At 38.8% G+C, this 9,956-nt stretch overlaps 1 long non-coding RNA gene across 1 annotated transcript; it reads left to right on the top strand.

Moving 5' to 3' along the window:
• Positions 1-2,255: 2,255 nt before the first annotated feature.
• Positions 2,256-3,994, top strand: LOC128295279 (uncharacterized). Its single transcript, XR_008285630.1, has 2 exons — positions 2,256-2,311; positions 3,722-3,994. It is a non-coding gene; the product is annotated as an uncharacterized LOC128295279 (long non-coding RNA).
• Positions 3,995-9,956: the final 5,962 nt, after the last annotated feature.

Below are 9,956 nucleotides of genomic sequence, written 5' to 3'. Positions count from 1 at the left end.
ATGTGTCTTGAAAAACGATAAATTGATTCGTAAAATATTACATGAGGCGCACAATGGTTGTTTATTAGTTCATCCTGGTAGCACAAAATGTATAATGATTTAAAGAAGTCAGATTGGTGGCGGTATGAAAAGGACATTTCAATTTGTAACCAAGTGTTTGATCATCAACAAGTAAAAGTTGAACATCAAGTGCCTTCAGATTACTTCAACCGTAATGGTGCCTGAGTGGAAATGGGACAAGATTACCATGGATTTTGTAACCGGTTTGCCTTTAACTCCTAAAAGAAGAATGCTGTTTGGGTAGTGGTTGATAGATTAACAAAGTCAGCCCACTTTATACCAAGACGCACTGATTACTCACTTGATAAATTAGCGAATTATATATTGCTGAAATTGTGAAGTTGCACGGAGTACCTATGTCTATAATATCGATAGAGATCCAAGATTTACCTCGAGATTTTGGAAAAAGTTACAAGAAGCTTTGGGTACAAAATTGAACTTTAGTACCGCATTTCATCCACAAACAGATGGTCAAACGGAAAGAGTAATCCGTACTCAAGATATGCTTAGATCTTGTGTTTTAGAATTTAGAGGTAGTTGGGAGAAATATCTATCTTTGATTGAGTTTGCCTACAATAATGCTTATCAATCAAGTATACAAATGGCACCGCATGAAGCCTTGTATGGTCGTAAGTGTCGAACTCCTTTATATTGGACCGAGCTTAGTGAGAAATGATTCATGGAGTTGATCTAGTTAAAGAAATCAAGAGAAAATAAAAGTAATTCGGATTGCTTGAAAGTCGCTTCAGATCGACAAAAGTCATATGCGATTTAAAAGAAAAGAGATTGAATTTCGTGGGTGATAAAGTGTTCTTGAAGGTGTCACCATGGAAAAAGATTCGAGATTTAGTCGAAAAGGCAAGTTGAGTCCGCGTTTTATTGGGCCGCACGAGATTATCGAGAGAATTGGACCAATGGCATATCGGTTGGCCTTCTTGGCGAGTTAGAAAGAATTCATAACGTGTTTCATGTATCAATGTTATGACGTTATCGTTCGATCCTTCACATGTGACTTCCCAATGTAAATTGAGATTCGATCGGATATGACCTATGAGGAGAAACCAATAAAGATTTTGGCTCGAGAGGTTAAACAGTTAAGAAATAAAAGTATAGCTTTAGTGAAAGTATTGTGGCACGACACATGGGATAGAAGAGGCTACGTGGGAACCCGAGGAAGCTATGAGGAAACAAAGACCCAAACCTCTTTCTGGTAAGATTTTCGGGACGAAAATCTCAAAAGGGGGGAGAATTGTGACAACCCGAATTAGGGCCTAATCGAAATAGTGGTTTCGTGACCACAAATCCGAGATAGAAATAATTGTTTTATAATTATTTTGGGGTTTATGATATGATTGCATGATTGTGTGAAAATTTCGTGATGAAATTCTATGCCTAAAGTGCTTAAATTGAAAGTAGGGACTAAATCGAATAAGTTGCAAAATTTGCATCCCGAAGTTTTAGTATGAAATTGTTTTGGAATATTAATTAGGAGGTATTAAATAGCAATTTGACCAATTTTAAGTTCATGGAAAAATTAGGACATGGAAGGAATTTTGAAAGTTTAGTAAGGAGGGCATTTTGGTCATTTGGATATTAAATGAAATAAAATGGGAAAAATAACACAAAATTGATCATCATCCTCCTTAGTTGCTGCGAATTCTCCTCTCTCCATAGCTAGGGTTTCTTCAATTTTCAAGCTCCATAGTAAGTGATTCCAAGCCCGCTTTTAATGTTCTTTACGTTTTTGGAATCCTTAAGCTCGATTAAGCTTATGCTAGTAATAATTTAACCTAGGGTTCACATTTGGAAAAATACCCATAGGTGAAATTTGTGTATTTTGATGTTTTATGATAGAATATGAGGTTTTAAATTATGTTAAATAACTTGTGCTACTCGGTTTTAAGTGAAAACGAGTAAAAGCAAGATAATCGGTAAAAATACCTATTGTTCATAACTATATGATAGAGTGAGAATTTGATGTTGTTGTAGAAGAGAAAATGTTCAGCATATCATAAAATATAAGAATAAGGGCTGAAATTAAATTCCGAGCCTAGGGGCAAATTTGTAATTTTGAAAAGTTAGGGGCAAAATGTAATTTTTCCATGATGTGATTTTTGGATTGAAATAAATAGTATGAGTATTAAATAAGCTAAATGCGTTATTATAGATCAAGAAAGACGCGAATTGATCTCGAATCGGGGAAGGAAAAAGTTTTGGACTAAATTGCAAAATTTCCACATTTTGCACCAAGGTAAGTTTGTATGTAAATATTACAATAATTTCATGTACATTCTTATATTTCAGCCTATTATATAAATATACTAGCTGATGTTAAAATATAAATCGACTATTGGAAGAATGGAAATAAATATAGAGACAGAGATCTGGTTGAACATTCTGGAGATCGAATGAAATAGAGGGGCGTAGCTAGGTCACATGTATGATGCTGAGTGCACATCATGTGTACAAGAAAGCTACGAGACACCACAGTAGTAGCTAGGTCACATGTGTGATACGAGATGTATCCCATGTAGACAAGAGAGCTACGTGAAAGATAAATGTAGCTAGGTCGCATGCGTGATTCCAAGTGAAGGACACCATGTAGACAAGAGAGCTACGTGAAAGATAAATGTAGCTAGGTGCATGCGTGATTCCAAGTGAAGGACACCATGTAGACAAGAGAGCTACGAGACAAATCGGTTGGGTCGCATGAGTGGTACTAAGTGTTCACCATGTGTACAAGAGAGCCGAACTAAACGAAGTATGATGGTGGGGTGTGTCTTGAAACCATTAAATATCGAGGATTGATCCGAATTGTTCAACGGGATGGTTTTGTGGTGATATTGTGGTTTGGACCTACACTTATGGTGAATGAAATGTGGTGAAAATGATTTGTGGTATATACATATATAAGATAAAATGAGGTTAGCATAAAGAATGTGTGAAAGAGTGAAATTAGCATTAAAACTGTTTTTAGATGGTAGCAGTGACGTGATTTTGAAAAATCACCAAAAATAGGAGGAATATAATTAGAGGTTGAATGAGATGTGAAATTAAAGTTTAATGAGTCTACTTTCATATAAAAGAAACAGAGCAAGCAAAGGAATTCTATATTTTGAGATATTTACAATTGTATGTGACTTGCTCAGGATGAATACGTGATCCCCTGTTCCAACTTTGAAAAATCATTAAAAATTGTACAAATCAAATTAAGAAATATAGTTTACATGCCTAAATTCCTTATTGAGACTAGTTTTAAATGAAACAGACTTCAGGGTTGTTTGAATTGTGTACTGAGATAAATTCAATTTGTAGTGAACAGAGGTCAAATCAGTTGAGCTGTGTAACAGGGGAAACTTTAACTAATAAACTGTACTAATTGGTTGAACCAAAAAATTATAAAAAAAATTAGCAAAAATCTTTATGAGTCTAAATTCAGGGAAATTTTACGGATTTGAATTTCGAGTTTTTTAACTCGAGTTATGATTTATTTAGTGAATATGACGCAGCAGAGACAGCTTAATCAAAGTGGAATGAATAGTGAAGTTAAAGTAGATATACTTGAATTGTTGTGTAAACATGTTAGATTTTTTTTTATTAGTATTTACATACTTACTTACTAAGCTATAAGCTTACTTTGTTTCTCTCTTTTGTCTAATAGTGTTCTTCGGCTTGCTCAGGAGTTAAGGATCGTGAAGATCTACCCGCATTATCATACTTTAGGGTATTTGAACTAAACGTTTTGAATTATGGCATGTATAGTAGGCTTAATTATTTTGTTACGTGTCATATTTGTCTAGGTTTAAAATATTAGTTACAGTACTCGACCAGCTAATTTGTACAAGCCATTAAAGTTGGCTAATATTGTTCAAGACATATATTATACGATGCACTATCAAATTGGATGACATATTTATATTTCGGTTATGTTTAATGGTATGTGTTATGTTCTGGTAATACCTTGTATCCTGTTCCGGTGACGGTAACGGGTAAGGGGTGTTACACCTTCACTAATGGAATTTTCTTATTTCGCAACTCTTTTACTTCACGCATCAGAATGCGAACCGGCTCTTCTTCATAACTCAAATTAGGCTGAATCTCAATCTCGGATGGAGTGATTACGTCGCGACGGTTCGGATCTATATCGTCAAGCATCGAGACTTGGAAAACGTTGTAAATCTTTTCGAGCTCGGGGTAAAATTAATCGATGCGCCATCGCCCAACTCGTTCGGATACTTCATACGGACCGATGAATCTCGGACTCAATTTGCCATTACGGCAAAATCTAAGCACCTTCTTCCGTGGTGAGACTTTGAGAAATACCTTGTCTCCAACCCGATATTCAATGTCTTTTCTTCTCAAATCCGCATACGACTTTTGGCGATCCGGCGACTTTCAAACTTTCACGAATTACTCGAACTTTCGCTCGGCATTCTTAATCAAATCAACCTCAAGATTTTACTTTCACTAAGTTCACCCGAATAATGGGTACGGCATTTACGATCGTATAAAGCCTCATAAGGCGCCATCTTAATACTTGATTGAAAACTATTGTTGTAAGCGAATTCAATCAAAGGTAAATACCGTTCCCATGAACCACTAAACTCAAGGATGCAACATCTCAACATATTCTCGAGTATTTGAATTATCCGTTCGGATTGACCATCGGTTTGGGGATGAAAAGCAGAGCTAAAATGCAGCTTGGTACCCAAAGCCTCTTGCAATTTCTTCCAAAACCGCGATGTAAATGTTGGGTCTCTATCCGACACGATAGAAATAGGTACCCCATGCAATCGAACAATTTGGGAGATGTATAATTCTGCCAATTTATCGAGCGAAAAATCCAAGGGGACAGGATAAAATGAGCAGACTTGGTCAGTCTATCAACAATGACCCAAACCGAGTCTTTCTTATTCTAAGTCAATGGTAACCCAGACACAAAGTCCATTGTGACTCGATCCCATTTCCACTCGGGTATCGTGATTGGCTGAAGTAATCCCGATGGCACTTGATGAATCAATAACGGTTTGGTCTCTAATTTGACTACTAGCACCTCATCGGGTGAAACGGATAGATGAGCATCCATCGCTCTCAAAGCAGACAGTGCTTTATGACTTAAAGCATCAGCCACCACGTTGGCCTTTCCCGGGTGATAATCAATGACAAGTTCATAATCTTTCGACAACTCAAGCCAACGTCTTTATCGCAGATTTAGATCTCTTCGAGTCATCAAATATTTAAGACTTTTGTGGTCCGAATAAATATGACACCTTTCTCCAAACAAGTAATGTCGCCATATTTTCAAGGCGAACATTATGGCTGCTAGTTCAAGGTCATGGGTCGGATAGTTTCTCTCATGCGGCTTTAGTTGTCTCGACGCGTAAGCCACAACTCGACCTTCTTGCATCAACACACAACCTAGCCCAAGCAAGGATGCATCACTGTACGTGACAAACTCTTTACCAGACTCCAGCTGTACTAGTACCGGGGCCTCGATTAAACAGGTTTTTAGTCAATCGAAACTTTCTTGACAGCGTTCCGACCACTCGAACTTAACATCTTTTTGGAGTAGTTTCGTCATTGGCGCAACTATCGTCGAAAAACCTTTCACAAATCGTCGATAGTATCCGATAAGCCCCAAAAAGCTCCTAACTTCGGTAACTTTCCTCGGAGGTTTCCAATCGACTATAGCCGAAATTTTGTTCGGCTCTACCCTGACACCCGATGCGGACACCACGTGCCCCAAAAAGCTAACCTCTCTTAACCAAAATTCACATTTATTGAACCTTGCGTATAACTGCTTATCTCGTAAAATTTGCAACACTAGCCTCAGGTGTTCAGCATGCTCAGTATCATCTCTCGAATAGACCAAAATGTCATCGATACAGGGCTATTGAGATCGGCGTAGTACCCGGTACAACTTCGATGCCAAATTCCACTTCTCGAACCGGTGGCAATCCCGGTAACTCCTCAGGAAAAACATCTGAATACTCACAAACCACTGGTACCGATTCGAGTTTCCTTTCCATCTCTTTACTTTCAAACACATACGCAAGGTATGTTTCACACCCCTTTTTCACATACCTCCGAGCGGTCATAGAAGATACTATCGCTGGCACTCTTTTTAAATCGATGGTTTTCTTTTGCGATCCACCAACGCATCATGTACTGGTCACCAATCTATACCAAGAATAACATCGAATTCATCAAATGGTAGAAGCAGATCAGATCACCGGAAAAGCAGATTCTCGAATTATTAGGGGCATCTCTTGCACACTTTATCAACGAAAATACGTATTGACCCAAAGGGTTTGACACTCGAATTACGAACTCGAGAGACTCAACGGTAGAGTCTTCTTGGATGCTAAGGTTTCACATACATATGAATGAGTAGAGCCGGGGTCAATCAATGCAATCACACTAGTATCAAATAGAGTGAAAGTACCGGTGATAACGTCGGGAGGTTGCCTCCTCTCGTCGCGGATAGCATATGTCAGAAAGGAAGCACGAGTCTCGGATCGAACAACCGCATCGCAGAGGCCCTCTCGATTACCACCCCTACCTCCTGAAATCCTCGGGGTCTACCTTTAGTCGTCGTCCCACTAGATCTTGCACCTTGCATCTTATTCTTCTCATCTAGCTCGTGCAATCTCTAATGAAGTGGTCCTTGAACCGCATCCATAACAGCCCTATTAATGACTTACCCCAATATTCACCTATGTGTAGTCTTCCACATTGGGGCATTCGGTCTTTTCTTGATGATTATTGCCCACACTAGCTACCGAAGTAGCTCGTGAGTCCATCGATGGTCGTGCTCTAATGGAAATCCCCGCAGTCGCCCTCGACTTATTTGTGTCCTCTCTGAACTTCTTTACAGTAGAAAATGGAGCTTTACCCACGATCTTTTACGATAATCTCTAGCTTCAAATTCGCCTTCTTCTTCTCCTTCCGAGCTCTTCCGCCTTGCGTGCTCGTTCAACTAGTGTTACAAATTCTTTTATCTCCAAAATACCCACCAAGTAGCTTTAAATCTTCATTCAATCCCTCTTCAAATCTTTTGCACATAGCAACCTCATCAACCACACACTCCAGAGCATACCGACTAAGTCTTACGAACTCATGTTCAGATTCGAATCTGATCATCCGGCCTTGCTTGAGTTCCAAGAACTCCTTACGCTTCGATCGATGAACCATTGACTAATGTATTTCTTTCGAAATTCGGATTGAAAGAAATCCCAAGTAACTCGTTCATTTGGGACTATGGAAATTAAAGTCCTCCACCAATAGTAAGCTGAGTCTCGTAACAAGGATATAGCACACTTAAGACATTCATCGGGTGTGCATGACAGTTCATCTAGCACTCGAATGGTGTTATCGAGCCAAAACTCGGCCTTTTCGGCATCATCAGTAACTATGGCCTTGAACTCCTCGGCCCCATGCTTCCTAATCAAGTCCACAGGTGGTTTACTCACCTCACAGATTAGTAATGGAGGCATTATGGGCTCTTGGGGTGGGGTATTTGAATTCGGGAATGGTTGGACACCGGATTGGTTCGGGCATATTATGCGACCCACTCATTCATCATGGTGAAGAAGGCTTGTTTCGCCTTCATTTTGATTATTCGCGGATGACTGAGGCTCAACAGGCGGTGTCCCTTGCGCGGGAGCAGCCGCTACACTTTCAACGTCATCCACCAAGGGTCTCTCTACTCCGGGTTCCATTTGCTACCCAAGACAAAAATTTCAACCGTCAGAAGTCATCACATTATTAAGCACTAACAATTTGGCATGTATAGCTAGACTCACACGCGCTATGGTAGTCCTAGAACCGACTAAACCATAGCTCTGATAGCAATAAAATGTAACACCCCAAACCCGTGACCGTCACCGGATTTGACCACAAGGTGTTACCGGGCTTACTTCCCTTATTTCTCTCTTGGAAATAATTAATTTCTATTCCGGGCAGGCTGGCTAACTGCATCACTGTTACCTTAAAAATCATATCTCGAGTTCCAGAACTCGAAAATCAGTTCTGTAAATTTTCCATGAAACTAGACTCATAATTACATCTACACATTTTTTTCTATAATTTTTGGTCGAGCAAATTAGTACAGTTTATTAGTTAAAGTCTCCCCTGTTTCAGGGTTCGACTACACTGACCTTTGCGCACTACGACTTGGATATCTTCCTGTACAGGGCTCCAAAACTTATGCCGTTTGTTTCTAAAGAAACTATACTCACAAATAAATCTGTACATATAGATTATGACTTCTAATTCTCTCTGGTTAATTTATAGTGAATTTTAAAAGTCAGAGCAGGGGATCCAGAAACCGTTCTGGCCCTGTTTCACGAAAACCTGATTATCTCTTAAAATCCGACTCATATGACCGTTACGTTTCGTCCATATGAAAGTAGATTCATCAGGGTTAAATTTCAAAATTTATTCACTATTTAATTCTACTTCTACTATTTTTAGTGATTTTTCAATCTCACATCACTGCTGCTGTCAGCATCTGTTACTAAGGCAAACAATGCCTATTTCATAATTCCTCCATGACCCAACTAATCATCCATCATTCATATCACAAATTATGACCACCTTATCAAAATTGAGATTTTTAAGACTCATGAATAAGTGTTTTGGAACCAAATCCATCCAACCATATGGGCCATTTTCGCATGGCTAAAGTTTACAACCCAAATTTCAACAAAACAAAATAGCCTATACATGCCAAATGTTCTCCTAGATCGACTTAGAAGACAATACCAAAGATTGCTTGCGGTGTGATGACTTCTGCTGACGGTTCCGAGCACACAAAAGAGACGAGTCCACGAGACCTAAAATGGGTGACAAGAAAACACCGAGTGAGTTTATAACTCAGTAAGTCATAAGCACTTTACAATTATCCATTAGCTAAATTCATCACAAAGTGAAACAATGAAACAAGGCTAATTGTTCCATCCATATCGAACTATACCATAGTTCCTTAGACCTTTCGGTTCAATCTCGTACCAAGTCATACATTCACATTTCATATTCTATTCAATAAGATATTTGAGTCATTTTTATACACCAACTCATTTTCACCACAATAATACAATTGTAATCATCACATAGATTTAAAGCTTACCAAGCTCAACCCCGAGCATGACCATAGTGCCTATTCGCCATGAGCTCAAGGTACTTACCCGATCCGCTGTCCGGGATTAACTCGATAATGTTGCACACTCAGTGCCAATTGTAATGCAAGAGCATATAGTGAATCCGCACACTTAGTGCTATATATTTTCAGCTCGCACACTTAGTGCTATATATTTTCAGTTCGCACACTTAGTGCTGTACAATTTTTAAACCCGCACACTTAGTGCCAATCTTGTCACCGTGTCCGTTTATACCCGCACACTTAGTGCCGAGACCAATACCTTATGCATGTTGCTGCCTTTATACATTCAACAATGGCATCATTCCATACACATACATTTTCATTTACACATCAACTCATTTAAACACAATTATGTATATATTATGGTCATTTACATCAACACCAAATATATGCTTAATGACTTACCTTGTGTTGGGCAAATAATCCCAAGTCGGCTACTCGATGACCTTCGATTTCCCCTTGTTGGACGCCTCTCCTTTAGGATCTTGAGCTTAAACAATTAAATCAACCCATTCAACCACTTTGTAAAATATTTGTATCACACATTAAAATTTCATTTCATAAGATACACATGACAAATTCTTATCCTTCTACCCCATGCTTTTGAACTATTTGGTTCACAACCTTAGGCTATCACCCTATTGCCAACTATCCTAATCAAGGATAGTATCACAAGTGTGTACACCCATATGGCCGAATGTGCAAGATTAAATTCAACACCACCTATGTGCTT

Source organism: Gossypium arboreum, chromosome 7 (assembly GCF_025698485.1).
Source record: "Gossypium arboreum isolate Shixiya-1 chromosome 7, ASM2569848v2, whole genome shotgun sequence".
NCBI lineage: Eukaryota > Viridiplantae > Streptophyta > Magnoliopsida > Malvales > Malvaceae > Gossypium > Gossypium arboreum.
The sequence above is the reverse complement of the archived record's forward strand: the minus strand, read 5'-3'. Positions and strand labels throughout refer to the sequence as shown.